This window comes from Agelaius tricolor, unplaced genomic scaffold (genome assembly GCF_023055355.1).
Source record: "Agelaius tricolor isolate 1412-34295 unplaced genomic scaffold, bAgeTri1.0.p SCAF_6, whole genome shotgun sequence".
NCBI classification, from domain to species: domain Eukaryota; kingdom Metazoa; phylum Chordata; class Aves; order Passeriformes; family Icteridae; genus Agelaius; species Agelaius tricolor.
This window is the reverse complement of record NW_027269266.1, coordinates 36,999,628-37,027,290: the sequence shown is the minus strand read 5'-3', so window position 1 is coordinate 37,027,290 and position 27,663 is coordinate 36,999,628. Positions and strand designations below refer to the sequence as shown.

The window sequence follows — 27,663 nt, the reverse complement described above, 5'->3', positions numbered from 1 at the left end:
AGGGCAGATGGACATGAGAATTGCCTCACTGCAAGGCAGCCTCACGTGAGCCTCCTTAACAAGCCCATGGTCCCACAAAGCACATGCTGTACGAGCAGCGTGCTGCAGACAACATTACTGTGGCCTCCCATGTCAGGCCGGGTTACAGGGTGGTTTATTATGGGCTGGGGACCAATATCCTAGGAGCTCACACTTCCAATTTTCACGTTCAGCAGCTGGAAAGGCAAATATCCTCAGCCAGAAAGTTCATTAACCTTGAGATTTTCCATGGCCAGACTTCTTCAGTATTGCAGTAAGATGCAATTTTACATTTGGGTTATGGGGTTTTGAAGTATTTAATGTAGCTGGAAGCCAAGAAATACCAGCTAACCTTATCCCTGAGCTTGATAGTGTGTTGTGCAAAATATAGTCACTTTGAAATAACATGACTTTAAAACTGTTTATGCTCAATGCGGTGAAATTAAACACACTGACTCAGACATGCTAACTTTTCTATGTTATTGAGTAACACTTAATACCTTAAAGAAGTGAGAAACAGGAAAGAGACTCAGGGATTTAGAGAGCAGCAGGGAATTTTCATACAGCCATCTGATTTCTCAGAAGGAAAAGAATGAAGGTTGAAAGTGAAATCGAATTAATCCTAGAAATACGTAATGCATGCCCCCCAGTAATCAGACAATGGGGAGCACTCAGCATAGACAGAGGAAGGTCCAATCAATCTTTAAATGAAACAATACCCACTCTGAAGTTCTCTGACTCTTCCAGGTTCACTAAAGTTGACCCAGAATACATAACTGGCACTGATCTCATAGGGCACATCCTCAGAAGGTGTAAATCTGAGGAACTCCACTGACTTCAAGAGTCTGCTGAGCCTCTAGCTCCACATGTCTGTGTGCAGTCATGAATTCCTGATTTCACAATACTTTAACACTCCTAAAAGAGCAGCAAAGGCTAAAGTTTTTGCACTTGTTGTTAAGTAAACAATTACTTAATGTGTTAAATAAAATTAATAGCTGAAAATATTCTACATATTCTGATCAGCAGTTGAGATTTATCCCATACATTCAGGTTCAAAGTAATTTTGCTTTGGGCTTCAAAGCTCGCTTTTAACTTCAGCCAGCTACCACTGTCAAGTTTCCAGGATAAAGTTCAATAAGGTTTACTTTCTAGTAAGAGTTCAGCCATTAACCTATACCACACACTTTTTCATGTGCAGTGTGCCTACTGAAATGCAAGTCTTCAGAATATTGTATTATGTCAGTCAGAACAAGGTCTGGCACAAAAACCCCAGTCAGGGCTATTTCAACCATTCAACAGTCCAATTACTTATAGTATGTTAAACCTTCCAGCTCCATGAATGTAAAGCTGTTTGCACTCAGGCAGCCAGGGTTGCACTGATAGGGTTGTACATCGTGAATTATTTTGTCAAAATACAGTATTTCAAATATAATTGCCAGAAGAGATGTAACATGTAGGCTTGCAGCCTCAAGTGCAATTTCCTGGCAACTGCAATGGTGCAAGCTTATGGATTAACACATGAGCAATTCCAGTTAAAAGTGTTGCAAGTCCATTAACGTTGGGTCTGAGTAATATCCCCTCATACACAGGATTCCCTGAAACTGGAAATACAATAAATTAACATGGAATAAATTCACTTGCAACATTTAGCATACAAGTGAAGATGCTACCAATTAGCTGTCTGTGTAACTCATTTTGGAAGATGGTATCTACTTTTTCTTTTCTTCTCCTTTTGGAAGATGGTATCTACTTTCTTTCCTTAGAAAAGTGAGCAGGTCTTGTGAGGCCTTCTCAATCTGCTGAAGTATGTCCTCTAAAAGATGTCCAGAAATAGGACTCAAAGGTCCTAACCATGCTCCATTCTTTCTGCAGAGTTATGAAAAGAGAACACCAACCAGAAAGAGAGGTGTTAGAAATTGTTCTTCCTACAAATTCCTCCATCTCAACAGAAACAGCATTTCAGGTGCTTTCTGCCTGTACAATAAAGAATGAATTTTTTCCATTGCCACCATCAATTGATTTTTCTGAAACTTGGGTTCAATTCACCTTGCATCATACACTCCTATTCTTTCAAGAATTACAGCAGCATCCTATGACAAAAATACAGAAAGAATTACAAACACATGCCCCAACAACAGCCCAGAATATCTTATGTCCTAGCTGGTGAATCACAACAAGCTGTGACATAATCACCTCCAAGGTTGTGCTCTCCTACTAGCCATGTGCACGGTAAGCTGGTGGGACCTCAAATCATCATGGACTTAGATGAAAAGACAAACCAAAGTGCTGGATATACTCTTTTTCACAAAGTCAGTCCTCTTGCAAGATTTGTGCAAGAGGAAGAAAAATTAGGTACTACATCTAGACATATCACTGAGTGGGATACAGAGTCAAATGTTGGGGAAGTTGGGAGGTATTGCCAAAGAACTGTTGTGCCAGAAATCAGCCAGTTATCAGTCGTCATTAAGCTTTTTGATATCTCACACACATGGAAAGCATGCTACTTATAAGTATGCAATTATGTTATAGAAGTATTCCTTTTTCTTTTTTTTCCCCTTCCCTTTACCCATTTAAATATGTTGGTTTGACTGGACTGGAAAGCAAAGTCTCCCTCAATATTAACAGAATAGATGTGCTATAAACTGAAGGTGTGCCAGACTGCTTGTAACATTTCTGTCATCAGAAAGTGATCTGAGAGGGGTATAGAAATAAATTTGGTGTTCCTGTGCTATATAGCTGTAGGTTCCTATCAGGAACCTGATTCTCCCAAAAGGGTATAGAAAGAAACTGAAACACACAAGTGTAAACAGGTATGAGGATTCAAAACCTGAAAATTAGCTGTGATCCACTAATAACTGAGCAATGCTGTTGCCTTACTTCTTAATATTTTATTGGAGACCATTTCCTTGAAATGGGATTGCTACAACCCAGCAACTCATTATTTCAGCACCAAATTTTAAAAGACACCTATTGTCATCATCTTTTGTCTGGTTTTGGCCATTTAAATCTAGCATTGAAGGTTTCCCTCCCACGCATACCATTCTAAGCAGCATCATACAATCTTCTTCTGCCACACCGCTTAGAGATTTAGGGAATCCACAGGAAGGAATAATCTGGTTTACCTAACCCATAGTGCAATTGATTCCACTTGGGTGGCTGACAGAGAGCTCTCTTTCAATCTGCATCAATATTTCTTCCCTGCCAAAATGCCACTGCTGAGGTGCCACCAGCAACGCGTGTTGTGTAATCAAGACCACCATGCTCGGGGCAGGCAGAAAACAGAAGGCTCCTCTGTGCCATGCAGACATGCCTACACTTGGAGAGGCAAAGCTGACTGTAAGCTGCTTGAGCCACTTCCCTGTGAATTATTTTTACTTCTGTGGCTTGACTTCTTAATTTCCTCTCCCTCTCTTTTCAAGTTGATGCTGTAATACGGTCACACTGTAGAAATCTCAGTCAGTGCAATATTCTGTGGAGCCACGCAGCCCTCTGATATTTAGGAGGCTGCTCCTGATTCATCAAGGCTTCCTTGATGCCTTACCACGTCTTGGCGAGGTCACAGGGTGCAGGCTGCAATTTCCTTCGCCTTTTTATTTGTATAAATCAGGAGTTTGGGGACCGTGTATCCCTGTGTTTCCTGGCCGGCTCCAGGCATCACTGCATCACAGCGGCACCTGGTGGGACAGGGCAGGGCTGGAGCACGCCGCTGCCCGCCCCGCAGCCCCAGCAGCACCCAGACATCCACAACAAAACCAAAATTAGCCTTGTTTTGCTCTGGCAGGTCTTTCTAACATCTGTTGCTGTGAAAAGTTCAAAATTAATATCACTGAACCCTACCCTGGTATTTGCTAAAGAGATGCAAAATGCTGGATGGGGAGCAGACTGCACAGTAAGCCACATCTTAGAAAAAGCCTGCAACCCGAGGGATCCTGCACACAGCACCAAAAGGAAAAAATAACCTGATAAATAACTCATCTCCAAGGCCTCTCAACTTTTGATTCATTAGCCATCATTAAAAATTTATAAAAGTATATTAGAAGTAAAGCTCAGTTCAACCACCCAGATGTATTCTAGCAACACTATGACACATTGAGCCCTTTTCTTTTGATTACTGCCTTCAATCTCATCATTTTTATTTTATGGGACGCAAAGCATCAAATTCAGCTTCAGAAATACAATGTTCAAAATATAGTGGCCAATAAATGTTTCATCTTTTTCACAAACTAGACCTTAAAGAGCTTCAGTTATTTATTTTTATAGCAGCAGCATACATAAGTGTATGACACAGTAAAGGATACTGATCTCTGAAGACCTCAGATTATCTTAAACTCCAGAAAATCAATATCAAATCCTGTGTTTACGGTACTTTTCATTATTTATTTTAGAGCCTAAGGAAGTGGACAGTGGAGACTGCCAGTTTTGTAGAAAAAGAACCTAGCAAAGTTGCAGTCAGATTTATAGGTCAAACACTACATTACGAAAGAAACCATTTGCCCCCAAGAGCTGAAACCACTGCTGTTCACCATAAGCAGAACACTTTTATTAAAAGTCTGCAGGCTGTTGCTACACCTCCATCTAATTTACTTCAGTCCTTACACCCTGGCCCATGCAGAGCCTGTGCAAGGTGTGCAAGGGCTCTCACAGGTACAGCTGCCTTGGAGAGGCACTGGAATTTGCAGAGTGCAGCTGGAGCTGAGGGTGTTGCTGCAATGTCCAGATGCTCACAGAACTCAGCATCGATGCAAATGAACACCAGGCATGTCAGACTGTGCCCGCTGCTTTCAAGACTACCAGCCCTTGATTAACTTTTCAAAAGTGCAAGTCCATGGCGCACATGAGAAGAGGGGGGAAAAGGAAGGAAAAGGAACGAAAGAAAAAGTTTGGAGAGCTTTAATCCTTAAAAACACTTGGATGGAGAGAGCATCCAAAGACAGAAATAAGGATTTTTATCTCTTAATTCCACTTTGCATTGTGATTGCTGAGCTAACTGAAGAAGAAAACTACTAAGTTAGATCTGTATTAAGTATAACTTTAAATCCCAAATTAACTTAAGGAGGTTGATTAAGAACAGGAAGAAATAAAGTCCTAAGGAGTGGACAAGTTATCCTACAGAAGTGCTGGTTTAAAATGCAAAAAAAGGGCCATTGAAGTGAAAGGGGCTCTTACTATCTCTGACTGTGCTCAACATACACTTAGAACCAATCTCTCACTGCTGTCATGATTCTAACACCATTCTCCTGTATCTGAAATAAAAAAATATAAAAGATAATTCTCATTGTAAGCATCCCTCTTTTGCCCTTGATTTTTCATATCAACATTAAAACGTTCCAGAAAAATAGGGTTGCTACTATATACAATAGTACTGCATACTCTTTATATTAAATACTGTGATCTGATCTTGTGATAAACAGAAGGTGTAGATATGAAGAATTGTTAGAATAATTACAGGCACTGGAAGAGTCCTGCAGGGTAGGGACTAGAAAGACTGACGGGAATCCTTTTTAGCTTTAAGATGAAATATCTAATAGAAGGCATGTTTGAGGTTTACATGAGACATTAGACATTCCTATTTATAACACACAATTAATTTGTGGAATGCACTGCTACCACAGCACACTGACATCAAAAGTGCAGCAAAATTCAGATAAGGTTTAGATAGATAATGAAAATCACGTGTTGCACCAGAGTAGATTTAGGAAACATGAAGGATTTAAGCCCTTTTGCCACACAACAAAGACCAAAATCTACTGAAGTGATTTTTAAAAAAACCTTACAACATTATTTGAAAGTTTATTGTAGGGTTTTATGCACTTTTGTTTTAAATACTCAGCTCCAGCCTGTCTCAAGAGAAAGGACAGCTTCCTAGATGGACCACTGCTTTGATCTGGTATGGCAAGTCCTATATTCTAATGTTCCTACCAGATAATCGGCAGTAATTTGAGTGACAATGGATGGGTACCCATCCTAGGGAAAAAAATATTCTATCATTCTATTTCTCAGTGCACTGAACTGAATTATGTTAGGTTAAGTGTTGTCACACTGAATAATCTCATGCTGTATCACATGTCCAAAGACACAACTCAGTGTAATGTGTAGGACAGCGCACTCAAATTTGCTACAGATGTGAACTGAGGGGCGTGGGGGGGAATATAAACTTGAAGTCTAATACAACTTACAGCACCTACCACAGTAGTAAAAACCATGTTAAAATATTTTAATTTAAAATGCTGTCTGGCTCCAGAAACAGAAATTGCTCAAAGATATAAAACACTTGTCTTCCACCTCTCCTCAGCCTATCCAACTTCATATAATCACAAACTGTGCTTAATGTCAAAGAAATTCAAAGGCACCTCTGATTAAAACACTTGGGAGGGTACAAGTGAACTGAAGACCCCTTAGCTTCTTGGAAAAACAATCATAATAGGTCAATGCTACAAATTCATTACACTGAATTAAAGTGTTTTATTTTGTCCATTAAACACAAGAACAAGCTCCCACAAGAGTCAGGAGTAAAAGTCTCAAGATTTCCCCACTCCTTGGAAGCTCAGGCTTGGTTTCTCTAATTTAGCTCTTTCCATAGAAAAGATAGGATAATCTGCCTCAACTGCCTCTGAGATTACCATAATTTTTCATAGAATACAAAACAGCAGGAAAACAGAAGACTCATGTGCCTAAAACCCACATCACAATGCTCAAATGTTCATCCCTCCACATGAATAATTCTGTTTGCTATTCTTGCTCCTTTTTGTTACTTTGGCCACTAATTACAATTTCAAATAATTTTTTGAAGCACCTTTTGCAAAAGAGTCACCTTTGCAGAGTGTTCAATTTAAATATGACAACTACAGGCCAAAAAAACCCCCACCAAAACCTCACAAGGCCCGTCCTCCATTTAGACAACGTAACATGTTTAGATGAACTCTTTCATGGCTAACCACCCAAAGTCCTTGGATATCCTTAGTGGCTTTAATTGCCCGTATTTCCAAACAGAAGCTGAGCAGGGATGAGCAGAGGACGCTTCTGCACGTGAAGGAACCTTCTCTTGGTGACTACCCAATTCAGACATCCCAACCACTGTCCCCCAGAGAGGAGAGCCCTGTCCCCAAGATGATGGGTAAGTGGCCATGGATGCCAGACAGGAGAAGCACTGTGTAAGCCACTGCCAGTCTTCCACCTCCCTGTTTCCAGTGGATTATGTGTAGACAGCTACTCACATCTGGGAGCTTGGAGAACTGAGACCTGGGTCTGTATTTTAGTGTTTGCTTTGCAAATCATGCATTTAAAACAAGAATTTGAGGACTCCATAAAAGAAAGGCATTTTACCAGCTCCTAGAGCCCCACAACTAGCATGTCTCAGCACTGAGATTTCTCATTTGGCTTTTCATATGTTTGCACAGAGATTCGCCAAAAAAACATCTTGACATTTGATGTCTGACAGCTCCACTTGCTTTGAGAATCCTCATATCATGCACAAGAGAGTTTGACTGTAAAATAATAGTTCCTTATTATTATCACATTCTGGAAGATTATTATTGCAGAAGTTTATGTGGCTATTTTGTTACCTACTAAGAACAACAGGTCAATAGTAGCCAAGAATTCCTTTCAAGGTGTAATTCAGTAGCCACCACGACTGGTCCCATTTTCTGCCATGGCGGTACTGCCATTTTGACCAGCTCTACACTGCCTTTGCTCTGCAATGCTGCAAGTAGTTCACAAATAAACAAAATGTTGCTGGCACCATCTGCTCCTTGGAAACCTGCCAATCATCATCCAAACCACAGAGAGGAGCTTGTGCTGGGATTTACTTTCTATCCATCCTTTCTGGAGGTTTGGCTTTTGCTGCCCCAGTAGCCCTACCAGCAGCTGTAGAGCGAGCTTTGATCCATTTGTGGGGGAAAAAAATCTGCAATCTAGTAACCATTTCCATCATACTCATTGAGATGACCTCTTGTCTCCTCAGTTTACAGCACATGTACATCACTGGGTCTGCAATGACCCAAAGTCATGGAACATTTTGTCCTCAGTAGTTATAGCTAACCTGAACATCCTGAACACAAGGAACAGATATAAAAGGTGCATTCTGCCAGTAATGAAATTCAGCCACTTTTGAAAATGACAGAGCAGATCTTAAACACACAGAGTCCTTCATTAGTGTTTCAGAGATGAAGTGGGGGCCATGGTGTATGAATTTCATAGTTGAGAGTAGACAGGAAGCTCACAAAGGACAATGTCACCAAATTTGGTCCACACAATAGAGGTAACAAATCTCCTTATAAAAATGTTACAGGATTCATATGTTAAGATATCTCAATATTGAAGGGGGGAATAAAAGAGAAGGTAAAGAAAAGAAAAATGGGGCAGTGTGCCGTAATGCTACCGGGAAAGAAAATCCTCCATAAATTCAATACTGACACTGCTAACATTTACCTGAAATGCAGTTTATTAATTTATCATAATCAATAATAACCAGTTTATGAGATCACAAATGCACAGTTCACCTCATTTACACTTATTTGTAATTTATGCACACAAAGCATCATTTTGTTCTACTATTCTTCATACTACAGCTTGTTTGTTTTTTTTACTACAATTGATATTGCATTGCTAATGCCTCTGTGAGTCTCTATTTACTGTAACTCTTGGCTGCCTGTGTACAATGGCAGAAGGCACTGGCTTCAGTGCTGTGACATATCTATTTAATTAACCCAGCTGTTCTCTCTACAGTGCGAAGCACCAAGCAACGACACCATACTGGAAAGCACAACTCATAAAACCAAAAAAAAAAATTACAGTGCCACTTGGAAAATGAAACACAAATAAAGTCTACTCTGAAAAAAAAATACAGATAAACACATCCCTGTCTGCCTTGACAGGCCTCTGCTATTCAGTGAGATACTGCACAATGTTGCTGATGACTTTTAGAAGTACCATTTCTTATTTTAAATCCACCTCCTTCATCTTGAATAAAATTAGCCATGTGAACAAAATGTGAACAAAAATGGACCATTTTCTTAAAATAAGAAAAAATCAACAGCAGGCCTTTCCTGGTGGCAGTGTTCTTTTACCTATGCCTGTGTGCATTCTTAAAAGTGCTTCTGCATAAGACATAAAATAGGAACATCTCCCAGTGCAAGCTGATACTGCCTTTTCCTTCAAAGCTCATAATATCAAAATCAAACAAATTGGTCTGTTTATCAAGCTGTCACTTTGCAGCATGCTGAAGGGAAGGAGGAGAAAATAAAACATTCACTGAAGTTGAAGATTATGCAGCCATTACACATGAACATTATAATAAATACAACTTAGAAAAACATCTCCTGCCCATCATGAGCTGGCCTCAAAATGAGTCAGTTCTACCAATAAAAAAAAGAAAAAGCCAAAAAAGAACAGCATCATACCCAGTTTCTTTGGAGTGTGCTGTCTACACAGACACACTGGATGTGAAAATTAGTTAATTGCTTGGGAAGAACAGCATCCACTGGAGCTATATCCATGCCTCCTGACCACAGCAGCTTCAACCAGTCTCTCCAGTCCTTCAGCAACCTCGAGAGCCTCAGCCCATACCCAGATGGAAATTAACTCAGTTACATCAAGTGAGAGACTGCTTGCTCTCCTTAAGTGCTGTCAGATCCTTCCTGCATTTTCAGCTGAGAACTAAGGAGGCTGTCAATGGTTCCTGGACTGAGGGCATTCATGTCACCCATGCCAAGGTACTCAGCACATGCCAGGCAGGGTTTTCTTCACCCCACTGCTGAGGAGTGCAGAGGACAGCCCTTTTTAGTGATGTGCCTACTTTGTGGGCACAACTGTGTCATGGAATGAAACCTGCACAGTTCATTTCAAAAGCACTTCTAGCCACTGATTCAGGGTAAGGCTACCATGAAAAACTTCCCAAATGCTCTAGAATATAAGCAATTCAAACAGATACTGGTACAGTCTGAATACGATTTATTGAAGTTTAAAAAATATTATATTTTATATGTTGATGAAAGGATCTAAACCTTGCAGAGTTGCTGTTCTCACAGTAATGACCAGTAACAAGAGAAGGAAAAGCTATCTAACATCACCTGGCCTCTTATACTCTTGGCTATTGCAACTACAAGAGTTCCCAGGATTTTAAGTACAGCCCTGGTGTCTACTGTCATAAAATCTATGTAATACAAATATGTATCTAGTGTAGTGTTATACACTACACTATACACTATATACACTCACCTCTATAGGTAGACAGACAGACAGGTACAGAGCAACTTGTCTGTAAACTGAGAGTGGAACAAAAATGGCAAATTTCTACCTACCACAATCTTGTTTCACCCACTGAAGTCAAGATCCAGGTGAAGAAGTCCTATGCTAGTATTTTATTTTCTGAAGTTCTGAACAACAAAAGTTTCTTAAAATACTTCACCCAGGGTACCTATCCAGAAACCTGCAAATTAGGAGAGATGCACCTAAATCTATTTATGGTGCAAGGTGGAACACGAACCTGGAAGCCAATTAACCGAAAGGAAAAACATTTCGATTGATGTCGACATTCAAGGCACTCAGGAGACTGCATTCCCTGCAAGTTAAGAGCAGAGAGAAAGAAACAAGAAAAAGAATTCTCTATTAGAAGACCATCGTACAAATGTAGACCTAGAAATGTACTGACCTTTCCTGTGACCCTTTCAGAAAAGTGATTTTTGTGAAGTCTTTGGTTTTGTAAGCACAGCATTTTATCGCATTTCCCAAACCCACAATATGCTTTGTAGCTCTTCCCTGAAACAAACCAATCTACACAAATATTTCAAGCTTATATTTTAAATTCTCACAGTTGTTCATCACTACAGTTCATCTTTAGCAGTACCTTCTTGTAAGATATTGCTGCATGCCCTCATGTCCCTCTCAACTTTTTTGGGACTACCACTACATGACACATCAGTCCACTAAATAATGCAATTCAGAATCTCCAGGAAAAGACAGATGCAACTTTCATTTTAACCAGACTGACTGAGTGAAGTAAGTTCTCACTCAGCCATTCAGAGTGGCACAGTTGCTTACAATGGATTTCCCAACTATTAAATCCTCAAGCTGATCCAGTAGGAAAAATCCTATTTCACCAGTGGGGTGAAGTAGAATCACGTTCCACAACACTACTAATTGGTTGTCTTATTTCTACTATTTTGTAGGAAGATATAATGGTGATCACCCTACCAAGAAACAGGGCAAAGAGCAGCTCCTCAGAGCTTTCTCCTTTGCCTCCACCAACTATTTTTTACCGTCTTTCATGACTTGAGAACTTTCTCTTCACAATAGCAAAATTAATACTTTGCCCAAGAATCCAACCTGGCTGCAAATAATTAGTTTACATAAAGAAACTGAAACGCTTGATTTATGTCAGCACCCAAAACCTACAGTCAAACCAAACTTCTGATTTGTGTTTGCAATACTTGAGTGCCATTGCTGGGCTGAAAAAAAAACAGTGAAAAACCTTCTAAAAATTACATAACAATGTAATCTTTGTAGATTCTATACAGAACAGTCAGTGACACATACTTCAGCATGAATCACGAGAAACAAATATGAAAACAAAAATGAAAGCCAGGTTAACAAAATATTTTCGTTAGTATGACTAAAAATTTGAATCACTACTTACTTTTTCCTAAAGCAGTTCACCCACTTTAGATGAAAATGGAAGAATCAAAAGAAAAAAAACTACTGCTGCAAATTCCAGAAAAAAGAAAAACAAAATATTCAAGAACAAATAAATCAGAAAAGGAATATTGAAGATTCTTGCATGAATTAAGAAATCTGAAAGGACAACCAAAACACTAGCACTGAACTGAAATATAACTTTCTTATTATGGCATCCTTAAGGGTGGCAACTAGTTGAAGACCAGTTGCTCCTTCAAGATAAGCAACAATACTGTCTCCACCTTAATTGTAGATTTTCATCCCACCATTTCCTTGCCTAGGTATTTCAAATATGTTTACCTTCTGTAGCATTGCAGGGAGGTAAAACTTTGCTTTCTCGCTAATTTTTGTAGTTCTCCTACTTAGCTGCAAGCCAAGCACTTGAGGTTCAACTCTAGAGCAAACTCATGTTACTCTTAGCTCCCTGACCCCATTCAAACTGAACCTACAAGAATATCCTGACTTTTTCTGCTGATGGAATATTTCATCAGTGAAGAACCAGGCACCACAGACCATCACTCTTCCTCATGTGCTCCATATTTCATCACCCTGACTGAATCAGTAGCAGAAGGGAACTACCAGTGAGCACAGTAATTCCTAAGCAGGTCATCACTGCATTTCAGAGGCAAGGGCAGTTTTACAGAACATAACTCCTTTGCATTCTGTAGTGGTAGGAAAAGGCTCTTTCCTGAGCCCCAAGCCAGGCCAACTGGTTCATCCCATAATTACTGTATTGTTATGCAGTAACCTACCCCAATTTCACTAGGGTGCCGTAAATCAGGCCTCACATTCAGGGAGGCTGTAAAACCATCAGTGGCAGATAGCCTGTGTCCAGCTACGGTCTAGTGAGAGTGCTCTGAAAAAACTGACAGTAGGAAACTTTACCACTGTCATCTGCTGACCAAGGCAAGCACAATGTTTGTGATCCAAGGGGCTGATGTCTACCAGACACCCAGGAGGGAGCTGAGGTGCAACCTTTTGCTGCAGAGGTCTCTCTCGGCATTCGCTTTTATCAGCTCCAGTGCAATATTTTCAAAACCTCCCCCTGGGTGCTGTCTTTCAAGCCTTTTCTAGGTATCCAGTCTCAAATTTGATTTTCCTCCTTTTATTCTCCCGATTCTTCAAAGATCATTCCAGAAAGCTGATTTGATTAGAAGTCTCTTTTAACGTAAGCAATTCATCCTCACACACGCGGAACTGTTGATTCACCTTTTCTTTAATTTCATTTTGCCTGACTTTCATTTGAGCTATCTCAATTTTAACCTCTGTTAAAGCTCCATCTACCTTGTTTACTGTTTCTTTGATTTGAAAGATCTCCTCCATTAAGTCCTTAAGCGACAACTCCGTGGCCATTTTTGGCTCCAGCTGTTTGTCAGGAGAGGTCAGCCACTGCCTCAGTCTTTTATTTGTCTGGAGCAACATTCAAATTGTTTTCAGAGCAATTGTTTTCTTCTCATTTCCTGCCATCTCTGTTTGAAAATAATAACAAATTACCTCAATTCTAAGAAAGGTTTCATCCCTTTACTTCATTATCAAGAGCAGGGAGAAAGGCTGTTTCAGAGGTTGGCACCCTGCACAAATTTCCTCAAGTCTTGCTTGAGGAATAATAGTGCAGGAACAGTGAAAAGTTATCTTCTACACCTATACAGGATCCTGCAAGAAAGCACTTGAGGCTTCAGAAAATTCACCTTCTGAAAATCCTGCCAGGAAGATAAGTATTAGATCTTCTGAACAAGAGGGCCAGTAGCAAAAATACTTCATTTAAAACTTGCATACTAAAACAAAGTTCCTGAGGTTTTTTCCTCTTCTTTTTTTTTTCCCCCAGCTCTGGTTAGCAGGATCAGTTCCTTAGCAGGACAGGAAGCCTGAGGCAGCTCTGGAAATAGGTTTCCTGCCTCGATACAGAGTTGCCAGACTATCTTTTCTCCTCTAAACACATACAAAATGTGCTCAAAGGAACGCATCCAACACACAGAACTGATGAAAGAGTAGCTTTAGATCAGAAAGCAGCCTTTCTCAAACAAACCTTTATACTTTGGTCTATTATTTCATGTCAATAAAGAAGATACAGAGACTTAAGGTGTGGATTTAAGTGAGGGGGTTGTTTGTTTTTACAAGTATCTTTACTTTAAATCATATCCCAGCTGTTACTAAGCTCACCTGAGAATTAGCATGCTGTAGATTAATATTTTACCTTAAAAATGTAGATTTTTTTTTTTTTTCATTTTGAGCACACTGTTCCCTTCCCCCTCACGTACACAAAAAATGTCACACTGAGATTCATGCACTACCCTACAGACACAAAACCATATTATTTTGTATGCCCTCCCGGGGGAAACATATCCCACCTTTACTGGACACTTCTCTTTAAATGATATGAGCCCTTATCTATAGGAACCCTTCCCCTCCATGCCTGAGCTGAAAGGCTGGATAACTAGCTTATGTGTGATGCCCTATCTTTAAGGCAGCTAATCTGAAGTGAAAATGAATCTCACACTTACACACTTTTTTCCCAAGTGGATTTGTTTCTAGTTTTAACATTAAATTTCTGTTCCATTAAGGAGTGAAGCTGTGTGTTTATTAGAAGCTGTTTTTCTAACACTACAGAATCTCTACCATGTAAAAGAAATGTTTCAGTATTACCTATAAACTGTTTTTACAATAATTTTACTACAGTATTGTGATTTTCTTACATTACAAACCTGTGCTTCTTACAAAACAGAAATGCAAAGTTAGATTCCTAACCTACTAAAGGACACCTAGCCATACAGACTCAAAAATACTTAAGTGATTTACAAAACTCCACTGAATTAACCTGACAGGCAGTTTATATTTTTGACCTTTGACTTAACGGAGGCAAATATTTGCAGAGAGAAGATGGGTTATCAGGCTCTTGCATATACAATCTCAGGCCAGTTTCTTTATAAGAACAAAACTCCAAATTTATCTTTTTCCATGCCAAATGAGCATTTTAACACCTCCCACAAGAAAGAGTATCTTGATGTAAAGTCTTAATATATACTCTTCATCAGAATACTATAAAATTTTTCAGTAATAATTAGAAATCTCTAGAGTAGGAATGGAGTGGGGGAGAAAAAAAGGAATATCAGTGTACAAAAAAAAGACTCACCACTTTTGCTTTAATCTATAAATAAGCAAACAAACAAGGAAATTGTAATACTTTCTTCTTGCACTAAAGAATGAACACACAAACGTTATCTCTCCTGGTGCAATCTATCTGGTATGCCATAAAACAGAAGACAAGCCAGCTGGGTCTTGAGTCCCATTCTCACTGGGGCCCCTTTTCCATGGCCAGAGCAGGGTAAGGCAGCCTCTGTGTCAAAGGAACCAAGCCCAGATGAATGCACGGCCCAGCACAGGGGCTCCATGGCTGCAGCTATTAGGAGAAATCCAGAACAGGATGTAGGAAAACTGCACAAGCTGAGTCTAAGGAGACAGAGGCCACATCTGGATAAAAGATTAAATGTAAGTGTGCTGTACACATACAGGACAGAAAAATAAAATTACTGGGACCTCAACTGAGACATATCACAGTGACAACGCAAAGAATAAACAACAGCACTATGAGCTATGTTTGCTTACCAAGCAAGGAATGAAACTTCATGAAAAATTATCATTTTAAATGACCATAATGCTGGGATACAAAACCAGCACATTTGCAGACTGATATTTCTAATCTTTACTTAATGTCCACAGAAGCGATTGTGTAAAATAAACCACTAAAAATTCCTAGCCAAGCAAAAAGCCTGATAATTTAACTTCCTGGCTTGGCTTCCAAAGACTAATGCAAAGTTTAGTAGCTGCACAGTCAAATAAATCTTTCAACTACAGCTTTTTTTTTTTTTTTGAGAAAATGGTAAATATGGTATTTTCCATATTATATACCAGAACTACAGTCACAACCCAAGAATGTAGATCTTTCAACCATTCATTACAGAAAATATTGCTGGAGGGAAACTGCTTTAAACTGATTTATGTGGTAGACACCCCAGTCAAATTGGACAATGCGGCAGATGGTAATGGATTTATGCATATTTATGTAGCATGTATTTACTTGTCGACTTTGTTATCCATCTTTTGCCCCTTCCAAAAGTAGATGGCAATTTATAACAACTGTGATGCTGTGACTGGCTGACACTCCCTTTGCAGCCCTTTCCTCTGGACAGGCTAAAAAGCAGCATCCTTTGTGCAGCTATTTTAATTGTTTTACAGTTTTATTACAAAACATCCTGTCTGTTACACTTGCTTCCTGAGGCTATCATAACAATGTTAGTTGCCACTGCTTAAATCTGCCTCAGGGTATCTGTTTTTACAGTTACAATTAAAGTCAGTATGTAGTTCACCAACATGTTAACATTAATTTGTCTTTTAATTTATTTGACCTTTTAAACTAAGCTAGTAACCGAGGTGAGTGATGCACAAAGTTCAGCTGCTATACATTTTTGCAATAAGGTGGTTTTAGGTTCTTTTCCACCAAATCATTCAAGTGTTCACTTGCAAGTGCTTTTGCTTATTCTAAATCTCTTCAGAAAAGGCAAAATATATTCACATTGCATTTAATATACTGGTGGTATATGCATTATAATACTAATGCATATACCACCAGTATAATCTTCAAAATTCATAACAGAGCAACTGAGCAATCTGAGAAGAGTTTCTAAAACCTTGATGCACTAAAATCACTGCAACTCTTACAAATCCTTATATTATCAAGGATTGTTTACAGAACACATCAGAACTGATGCCAAAACAAAGAACACAAGGAACCAAATTATCAGAAAGCACCAAACTGCTCTGTTTTTGGAGTCATTTTCTTCTGCAGACATGGCAAATGTAAAAAAAAAAAAAAAAAAAAAAAGATGTTATCAGTAACTTCTGGTGCCCTTTGCTCTCATTGAAAAATGCAGCCCTTTATCTGCATGCCTTATACTGGTCTCTAGAATTTGATGCAAAAACACCCAAGGACACATTTCAATATTTAAGATAACTTATATATGCAAATACCATTTTAAAAAGTTAATATAAACAAATGCAGCTTTATACTGATCACCTATTAATCTAAAATATATTTAAGCAAGTCTCCCAAGCTACAGGAAGAACCCCCAGACAAAATTTCAGGACCACTTTAAGCTAAGTCTGAGCTGTGCTGGCACAGCTTCCCCAAGTTTTTGGTACCATGCCCTTTGCCTATGGGCATCATTGTGAGCTGCTGAGTCTGTCTAAAACCCTGATGAGAGGGGTACCACCCACATCAAGAGCACTCCCTGGTAAATTAGACATGGGGGGATGGTGAGGAAAGACTCATCAAATGGTCATTTAGTGTCAGAACCATTCAAGCTCAAGCAAGAGGCAGCAGAGAGGGAGGGAAGCTTGGGAAAAAAAGGCTAAAAAGGAGAAAAGACCAAATGAAAACAGTCACTACCATCTAATAAAAAATTAATCCTCATAAAAAAGATAGGAATTCATTCACTCCCTCCTGGTTGATTGAAGCATTTGACTCCTTTTCTCACAAACCTCCCCCATGACAACCAAAGCTTTAAACTGCTATTGCCATCTTCCTCCCAGGTTCCCAAACCTCTCTCAGCTGCAAAAGCCCTTACTCAGCTGTGCTCCTGAGCATCTACAACCTCCAGCCTTCCTTTTTCTACAGCCCAGGCATCATCAATTAACACAAATAATTGCACCAAAATGACAACAAAAAAAAATGGGTTTTTTGGATGAGGGGAAAGAAAAAAGGACGTATTAAAATACAAGGGATTTTGAAAATATTTAATTTTGGCATCAACAATAGAAATCCATTTTGCATCTATGTGATTCAATTTTAACATCTGAATAGTGCATGCTATTCTTAGAGATACACAATGCCACTAAAACAAACACCCAAATTTAAGAAACAACCAACCAGCCAAACCATCCAGGCCAGTTATGTATCCTTCTGTTTCCCTTGAGCTGCCAGCAGAACAACCAAGCTGCCATGGGATTTAGTGCAGTGAGCTGTGGAAATAAGAAATCAGGCTGTGCCTCACCTAAGCACTGAGGCCACACAATATGAAGAAAAATGCTACGGCTGGAAGTGGTTGTCGGTCAATTACTCACCCTTTAAAATCCTATTATCTTCCAATTCTGCCGAGGAAAAAAAGGCACTGCTGAACACAGAAAGGCAGAACAAACACTATCTTTTTAACCAAATGTGTCCAAAAGTGTTTGTCTCTCCATATGCTGCCAGTCACCCAGCTGAAAAGCTTAGTTCTGACTGGGTGGCTCACAGCACCAAGCGAAGTTAATGGTATTTTAAGAAGAGAGGTGTATGTGGCAATATTTGACTTAAGGCTGTTTAGCACACCGTGGCTACAGAGTAAGCAACAGAGATGAATTCTAGATACAGCAGATAAAAAGAATGCAAAACCTAGCCAAAAGAAAGACTAATGCCTGCCAGGTAAAACGCAAAACTATGTGTCAAGAATAATATTCAGTAATGAGGCAGCAAGACAGATTCGAAATATATTTCTAGCAGAGTGGAGGATCAGTGCTCTTGCCATTACAGAAACCTGCTTGAGTGTCCCCCACATCAGTGTACCCCTTTCACACTGCTAAAGGCACAGATTACCATGCACTAAGATTTATCATCAGGTGCCATTCTGTGCTGGACAAAAAGAATAAACTTTGCTCTGGTTTAAAGAATAAAGCTTTGCTCTGGTTTAAAATGTTATAGATTCTTTAATAAGTTGACCACCAACAGGGTATTCATCCCACAGTCTGAACCCCAAAAATCTTCATAGCATCCCTCCCTGTCCTCATAATTGCATATCAACAACACAAACATTTAACATAACTAAAAGGGGGCCACTGCAGAGGGGCTGAATTTTCCCCTGCCCTGTGGAGATGAGACTGCATCACGTACAGCCTGAAGGGAAGCAAAGGACAACACAGGATCCTGCACAGCTCTCCAGGGCTGGCTGGTCCACAGGACAATGAGAGAAGGAAAACAACTGTGGAAAGGTGTGTGCTTAAAGCTGCTCTTCCCTGGCAATATCGGTGTGAGGGATTATTTCCCAGGGACAGAAGCCCTCTGCTGGTCAACGTTTTTTTGTAAGATGATTTACAACAATTAAATGCACACAGGTTTTAATTTGCCCCTGGTTTTCCTACAAAAGTAAAGCCACGAATGAGAAATGCAAAAGCACTTTCCTTTTGAGGAAAAATCCCCTAACCAGAGTACAGCAATCAAATCTTTTTTATTCTTATTAACTGGGTAACTTCTGTTTTGTTATTTCAAAAAAATGCTGTTCACCTCATAGTTAAATAAGTAATCAGTTTCAAAAAGTCTTCATGACTTAAAACAGTGCTGACATCACATATACACTCAACACCTCTTTCACTGTTCACACAAAAATGACATGAGCTATTCAAATAAAACATGTTACTGACATAAGTACTCAACCCTGCAATTTGTTCTCCAGCACATGTATTTAATATTTAAATGCATTAAATTTTTCAAACTTTTAAATATTTAATATTGCTATTACACATCTGAATTGTATTTTAGGTTTTCAATATTATTTATAAGCATAAAAAAAGGCATTACCTCACCTTCCCACAAAATGAGAACACTGGTCCTTAAAGTAAAACAAGTCTAGTTTTGGTTTTGACTGTGAGCAGGCCTCCCAGATGCAGTACTGAAATTGGTTAATTGTATTTTTAGGGCTAATTCTATTTTTGGTACCTGTTCAAAAGTGGAATTATTTTCCTGGGAAGGATAGGTAAGTAATGTTTTTAGACGCATCTCTCAAAGTTCAGCATAAAGAATTAATTCTTGATTTCCTCAAAATATCAAAGGCTTGTTTCAGCCAAAAAAAGAGCCTCTCTAGACAAGTCAATCTTCGAATACAGAGACTTCATCATGCAAACAAATACACAAACAGACACAGGATTCCTTGTCTCAACACCACTCTACAGCTCTTATTATTTATTTATTGTTATTACTGATTCAGTCAAGAATCAGCCTTTACAGTCTAGTGCTTTACTCATGCACCAAGAGTAAAGGTTGATCCTGAACCCTCATTGTTTTCATTACAAATTCAGCATCTAGCAACTAACAAAACTCTGAAAAAAATTTTCATCTTCACATTCCTTAGTCCAAAGCTCTTAGTCCACAATTTTGCAGTTCAGTGCATTTATGGTTGGCGTCTTTAAATCTACTCAAAATAAAGAAACCAAGGAAAATATATAAATAGAAGACATCAAATCAGGTGCAGTCCAACAGATGCAAATACCAGACAAGTCACTGCTTGGCTGCCAATGTATACTTTGTATGTCAGTCAAAAACTCACATTTATCTACTGTGAGTAGGCAAAATGGAATGTTTATCCAACCAGCTCAAAAATTCTGGTTCAGAGGTACCAAAATTTGCCCATGTATCCAAGTTTAGCTAGCAGCCGAATCCTTTTTCTGCAGAAAAAATATGTGAATGAAAACACAGAGGGTTCTCCTAGAGAAGATGCAGTAGTCTGCCCTCAAGATCTGAATGACCTACAATAAAACACCCAGTTCATCACTCTTGTTAACAAATTATTACAGCTGCAGCCAATAGCCTCATTCATGGGCACTGAATTCAAGTTGCTGACACCTTAAATCTGTTATTTTCTTATTTCTTAGCATCTAACTCTATAACCCTAAGCAAAAAAGCTCTCTCTCCTAAGTGTTTCCTGAGTGATTTTCTAGATTTTTTTTTCAATGATAGGGAGAATTTCTATTAAATTATATTACAGTGACAACTACTCACATCAAGAGGAGGACTGATTCTTCAGGCTCCACACCCAGCCTTCTTTGAGGAGATCACAGGGAGCAACCACCACGTTGCTGTCCTCCAGACCCCAACCAGGTGAGAAGGAAAACGCTCTGTTCTCCTTGCAGGACAGAAACAGAAGTTATGGGTGCCATCCTAAGATCCAGGCAGGAATTTGCAAAACTCTTTCTGCCTGTTCAGTCCAAGCTTCCCACTCCTCCTTTCCCTCAATGCCCTTGGGTGCTACTGTCCTCCATGTTCCAGAGAAGGAAATGGACACAAAAGATCTGCTAAATAAAGGCATCGCACCCACACAGGGTGTGGTTTTACAGAAAAGGGCATTCTCAGACAGTCTGCAAAAGGGCATAACTTCAAAACAACATTTTTAATAATAATTTATAATAATAATCATAGGACAAATCACATCCTGTGGAAAGTAACTTGTACTACATCATATTCTCTCAAGGATACTCTACTTAGCTAACAAAAGAGCTTAAAACTGTAACTGCAATTACAACAACATGCTAATACTTAAAACTCTTTTAACATAGCTCATCATTTGATATTTCTGACAAAGTACTTTCTGGATATACTACAAACATCTTGTGCTGGCTAAAAAGCCAAGTACTATCTCAAAGATTCAAGTTTATGAAAACCAACAGATAACATTTATACTTAATTTTGAAGATTTAAGACAAGACTGATGTTTCCACTTACATTAAAACCATTATTACGGGAACAAAAATGCAGATTTTAGAGCCTGGAGAAGACTGGACATCAGTAAGCCAAGCTCTTGGCAGGACAGTTACAAAGGGTGGAAGTTATTAAAAATAAATTGCTGTAAGCCTTAGTCCTAAATGTATTATGAAGTGTACAGTTTAAGCCATATTTCAGCAGAGCAAATCTCCCTGAACAATGGAAGCTGAGAGCAGCATGCCAAACCTACAGCACTAAGCTAACCAACCCTAAGAGAGGCTCTTCAGGCCAACATGGAGCTGCATTAACTTCAGGAAGACTTTTAAAGGAGTGAGATGTCCTCAAAGCCTGTACAAGTGGCACAATCTGTCCCTGCAAAGTGCTGACCCAAAGCCCTGGGGTGTTAAAGGATGAGCAATGTGTTAACTGTATTAAATTGTTATGGTATTCACATTTAACTACTTTTAAGCAGTAGATGTCAAAGAGAATGAATGCATGGAGCAAGGCATGGTTTGTGGTGACTCTGCAGAGCTGCAATGAGAGCACTAAACTGCAGGGACCAGGACCAACCTCAGCAAGCTCCACAACAGGCACTGAGGGTAAGGCCAGGGAAAGCTGGCACACACATGCACAGACACAGGAGGAAATAAAGGATTTCACTAAATGGAGTGACTCACATTGAACAGGCTAAATACAGAAGGAAAAATTATGCATAGATCCATTCTGAAACAAATCAATCAAACTGAACATTATTCTCCATAATGTAGAATACGTGCCAGCTGAATAAAACAAAATATAAATACCTATTAAAAAAAGAGAAGTTCAGTCAAAAAGAAAATCATGCCAAGTACCATAACCAGATCAGTGCATTTGACAGCAGCACTAATGGCAGCACTTAAATCAGTTATAATTGTGGGAGCCCAGGTACACCACAGCTCCTGTGGCACAGGGCAGCCTTGTCCTGCACACTGGCACCAATGCCACCCATGTGGGCACCTCTCAAACATGGACCTCGGGTTCAGATTACTACTGCTCCTACTTCATTCATGCTGCCAGGAAGTATAGAGAGTCTTCATGTTAAATAGGAATAAAATTCACAACTATTAATGAGGCTAGCAGAACTTAACAGTGCCAGAGCAACACAGGTTTCCTACTGTTCCTCCAAAGTCATTAAGTAATGAGAATTTCCAATCACTTTAAGGTGGATTTCAAGGTACTTGAAATCCACGCTTCTGCTCCGTATTTATCCCTCTGGAGTCTATCTCTGCCCCTACACATTTTGGTTTAGCTCAGATGGTGAAGGTTGTGCTTGCTTGTGACAATATTTCAAAGCCTAATACTGATTCCACAGGAATGGTGAAGAGGTTTTAAAAAAAGGTGAAGTAAGAACCATGTTTGGCAACCTAATTATGGGGCTATCAGGTTTCTCTATTTTCACATACAGATATTTGATGCAGGTAAAAAAAAGGAGGTAGGTGTGCTCTGTTGAGGCTCCAGTGATGCTTTAACTTAGCATAAAGCTGACAGATATGATGAAATATTATAATGAAATAAATTATAATTTATTTATAATTATTTATGAATTATAATGAAATAAATAAATCTATGTGAGTGGATCTCCTAAGGAACTTAAGTAAATGTATATAAGTGAGTCAACTTGAAGCTGCTGAGACATCTCTGAGCTGCACCACTCAGTCCTGTCATGGTCTCACTCTAGCAAACTATTTTTTCAGCATAGGTGAAAGGAGAAGAGGGAAAAAGGAGATGGAAAAAAGTGTAGACAAGCAGGCCAATGTTATGAGAGCAACATATTTAGGCGCCTAAAATTTGAGAGTTCAGAACTCATTTTATTTTGTATTCTGATAATTCTCCTTTTTTTTTTTCCTTCAGTCTTAAGACTACACTAATTCATTTTCTTCCCTTACTTCCTCAGTTTCTTTGCCTGCATATCCACCAATTTCTCCTTTACTTCTCCACTTAGGTTTCTCTCCTATTCTCTCCCTTTGTGATTTTTTTCCAAGTCAGTGGCCCTTTCTTATTTTTCTTTTAAAAATTAGATCTTCATTTCATGGTTGCTCTCTCCACTCCCCCCCCAAAAAAAACCCCACCAGAATATGTTCAATAAGTTGCTGTACTAAACCAAATATTTCCTTCATGCAAGAAACATCTTTGAGGGCACCAGCAGTCCTGTTGGAGACAGGACAGCAGTATTACAGCACAGCTAATTAAGTACCTTTTCCTTCAAATTCCATCTGGACTCTACTTTTACCATGATTAAGTAAGACTCATCATGGCAATTATCTTCTGGACTATGAACAATATTAAAGTGTAGCACATAATATTTCTATAAAAGCACATTACAAATTGATCCTGAGGGTGGGAGCAGTAATTTTCCTGTCTACACAAACTATCTTTAAGTGCAGTTAAGAAATCATTTCACAGGCTCAAACTATATAATAAGATGAAGGTAATAAGCATGACTGAGACACAGAGGGAACAAATTATCTACTGGCAATATATCCCACAATTGTGACTGGATAAAACTGTTAATCTGCAGCTGAGCAGAAAATGTATAATCTGAAGGGATTTCTTCATTTAAAATAAAACAATCTGCTATCCTTTGATAAAATAGTAAGCACTTTCAGTATTACACAAACTACAGCAAACAGCACAATAGGACACACATCCAACAGAAAAAGAAGTTAAAAAGTTCCTCAGTATCTCCAGCATTAAAAAGTTCCTTTAGGTGACTAGAGAATACAAGCTAATAAACATCTGGTATCGTGAAGATTCCTCTCCTGCTCACGCATACCTTTCTGCTGATACAAGAATCCAGAGCTTTTTTCCTATTGCTCCCTCCTGTCTTACTTGTACTAACCATCTCAGCTGTTACATTGAATTAATAATTTGGTTGTAAAACCAAAAAATTATTTCATGTGAAGCAGCTACTCAAAGTTCACTCACAAACCACGGGTGCCTTTTCACATGAAGTTAAATGATTCTCATCTTTCATAGACAAAGCATCTGAGATTTAACTATGCAGAGTAATCTTTCAACACAATTATTACTAATTGCTTCTTGTGATTCCATTATCCAAACGTGTTCTGACAAGAAATACAGAAAGTAGTGTAGGTGAGGTCTTAAAAGTGAAAGCCAAAAGTAATATTATAATTTAAAAACCAACTTTTTAATGCATTAAATTAGAAAAACCTTTCTGTACTTAAGCAGACAAGCAACATAAAACAATTTAGATCGTGCTGAAGAAGTTTATCTCTACACACACGAGGAAAATAGAGTATATGATTCCAGCATAGAAAGTACAGACACAGCCATTAAAATTGTAAATGTCTCCATTTACAGTCCCACAGGGAAGCCCTCCACAGAAACACCCCTGGAAGAGCAGAGCAGGGCAGAGTTTTTGGTTTTCTCCTGCCGCTCGCAGACGCGGACGCCGCACTGCACAGGCACAAGGACAAACATCAAACTGGGCTGCTGCACACTGCAGGCACTGACTGCAGTGCAAGACAGCCACATCTTGCTGAGGGAAAACAGGCCAAGCAATTAAATATGCATCAGCATTAAAGCTAAATAGACAGAAATAGCTTACAGACATAATTCTGGCTCACCAGCTCGGCATGCATAACCTGCATACATATTTCATTTTTAACTATGAAGACAAAACTTTTGTACAGTATACTTTCTGTGACACTGTCTTTACTATTCTATGCATCACTGAGACTTGGAGCAAAAAAAAAATGACAGTGTTAGTACAAACTAAGCTTTTTTTACACTGAAAACTTATTCAAGGTATAATTGACTTTAGAGATAATACCTGTCCAGTTAACATTAATAACACGTATCTCATAAAATTTCTTCCTTGGTGTTTAAGCCTCCAGTATACAGCTCTGACCTTCCAACTCTCTTTTTTTCCTTTACCTTTTTTCTTTCAGTTAATTCCCAATAATATAACCCACAATAACATGAATTCATAATAAAAGGCAGGCCTGTGAGCCATTCTGCCTCAGAGCAACATCCACAGCACACACACAAAAAAAAAAAAAAAAAAAGGGCAGAAACATTCAGCTACAGCCACACATTTAGTGCTTACTTCCAACAGCAAAATGAGGCTATCTGCATCCCACATTTCATAAGACTTAATATATAATGAATCTCTGGCACATCCATAGGTAAAAAAGGAAATTCTTTCTTTCCTGCATTATGGCAGCTCAGAGTAGTTTGCCATACCCTTCAAAGTGTCAGCAACCTCTTATAGAGAGATAAAGACAATGGATAGCCCTACCAAGCTGCTAACATCTGTTCAAAACCTGCAGCTTCTCTTTTCTTCTTCCAGCACTTACCCAAGCTAGCATGCACTTGCATAAGTCTTTAAAGCACTGAACATTTAAGCATGTCACAATTCTATGATGTCTCATTTATATAATTAGTTCTAACATATGGCCCACAATCAGAGTGGGAAATCTAAAATATTCTTTGGGAAGCTGTCAAACCTGAAGGGATATATTTTTCACTAAGTGAAAAGAATTAAATATGCAAATTCTGCTTACAATAGGGATAGGGAGGAAATAGAAATCTAGCCCAAAAGGCATGCCTGCTCATTGCATCAAACATGGGTTATTATACTCTGTACCTGTCAGAGGCAGCTCAAATCAGAATATGCAGTGACATGCAGAGAAGCTCTGAAGCCACCAGGATTTTAGCAGCACTGTGGAAAACCATACAGTAGATAAAACCAAACCCCACTGTGAAAATGCCAGCTATAATTAACACACTGGGCTGAATATGGATTCAAGGCAGATTGTGTGAATCCACATCCTTTTCAGAACTACAGCTGTCCCCTGGACTGGGACACCTCTGTAACATCTGCAGCAAGTAACACACCATGTGCTAGCAGGCACCACTTTCCTGCAGGCTCACTCCAATTCCCCCTTCAGACACAAAAGCCCAACAACTCTAAAAACCTCTGGACTAAAATTTAATTCTCCTTCACTTGTTTCTGACTAGGAAAGCTGGATGTGTTTCAATTGTGGCACCACTGTGAGCAGTGGCAGTAGGCATCCCCCTCCCACCAGTGGGAATGTCCAGCTTGGAGAGAACCATAGCCAGCATCCACGTCCTGACAATAGATTATCTCACTTCCCTGAGGCCCCTTCAGGATCAACAGTTGCACCTGCTACTTATCAATGAATTGTTAATTAATCAGTTGTACAGATTCAGGTGAGAAACTCCTGGAAATGCACAGAAGAGAACCCAGGGTCAATAACAAACAGAGCACCAGGAGGGTTCCCACAGCATCCAGCTTCCAAGGGAAGTTCAACTGGCTTTCCCACACATCAAAGGAAAGGGAATAAACTGCAGCAAAAATAGACAGCCTATATATGCATCTAATAATTTTGCTCTTCAGTACAGCATTATTTAGCATGGAAAAAGAAAAATCCAAAATCATCAATGATCCCACTGTAAGGAAATAACATGCTCCAAAATAGTAATCATTCACTTCAGAATAAGCACTGAAATACCGAACCAGCTATACATTTGTCAAACAGTTGGTAGGAAAGTCAAATCTCTTCAGTAAAACCCTTTCCTAAAGGCAACTTGAGCAATGTAAAAGCTCAGTAATTTGTCTGAATAAAATCCTGCACCCTGTGGTTAAGAACCTGCCAAGCAAGCCAAATACACTAAACAAGCAGAGCTGGCATTTGACATGTCTCTTAAGAGTGAGCTGTGACAAGTTACTAATGATCTCACTTAGAAAGCAACTAATAGTGTGCTGTAAAAGGTATAAAGCATGGAGAAACCTGGTAATAAGGACCAAATGCTGACTTGAGATAAACAGCTAAAACTATTTTCAGTGAATGACACTGCTCAGCTCAGCTCTAAGCCTGTCCCTCCAAACGTTCCGCACCTTTTTGTTGTTAGGTGGATTCATCCCTAACAACACTGTAGGCCTAAAATAGTGCTCTATATGTGTGAACAGCAGTATGTTGACACAAAATTTGTTTTAAATCTTAGAGTGAGCCCCAAACGTGCCACATTTGCCTACAGTAAGAGCTTCACAAAGCTGGAAAACTGGCAGTTGTGAAAAGGAATTAGAAGTGTTAACAGGTACAGAAAAAAAACTTAACCATTGCACTCCATGTAATGCCAAAAAAAAAGCCCATGAGAAGGGAAATCACCAAGGGAGGAACCACTTGGACTAGAGACAAGTCTGTAAAGCCATCATTAGTGACTTTCATTAGTGAGTGCAGGCATTTCCACTGCCTGGAAAAAAAAAAAAAAACAACAACCCAAACAAACAGAAAAAAGCCATCTAGAGATGAGAATAAGAAGACCCATGCAAAGAGCTATCCTCTGCAAGAAAGCATATGGGGCCTTCCTAATTATTTTAACTACATTCAAGTCACAATTTAATTTAAATTTTTCTTGCAGCTCATTGAAAATGCTGTCTGAACCAT

At 39.1% G+C, this 27,663-nt stretch overlaps 1 protein-coding gene across 5 annotated transcripts in view; it reads right to left on the bottom strand.

The window, feature by feature from the left end:
* The window catches only part of RARB (retinoic acid receptor beta), a 320,463-nt gene that overhangs the window by 262,862 nt on the left and 29,938 nt on the right, over positions 1-27,663 (bottom strand). Inside the window, exon 1 of one of the 5 annotated variants that reach the window (XM_071429375.1) lies at positions 20,492-20,616. The exons of the other annotated variants lie outside the window; for them this stretch is intronic. The gene's annotated coding sequence lies outside the window, so the exon portion shown is untranslated. Of the gene's footprint in view, positions 1-20,491; positions 20,617-27,663 lie in introns of those variants that run through there. 5 annotated transcript variants of the gene reach the window in all.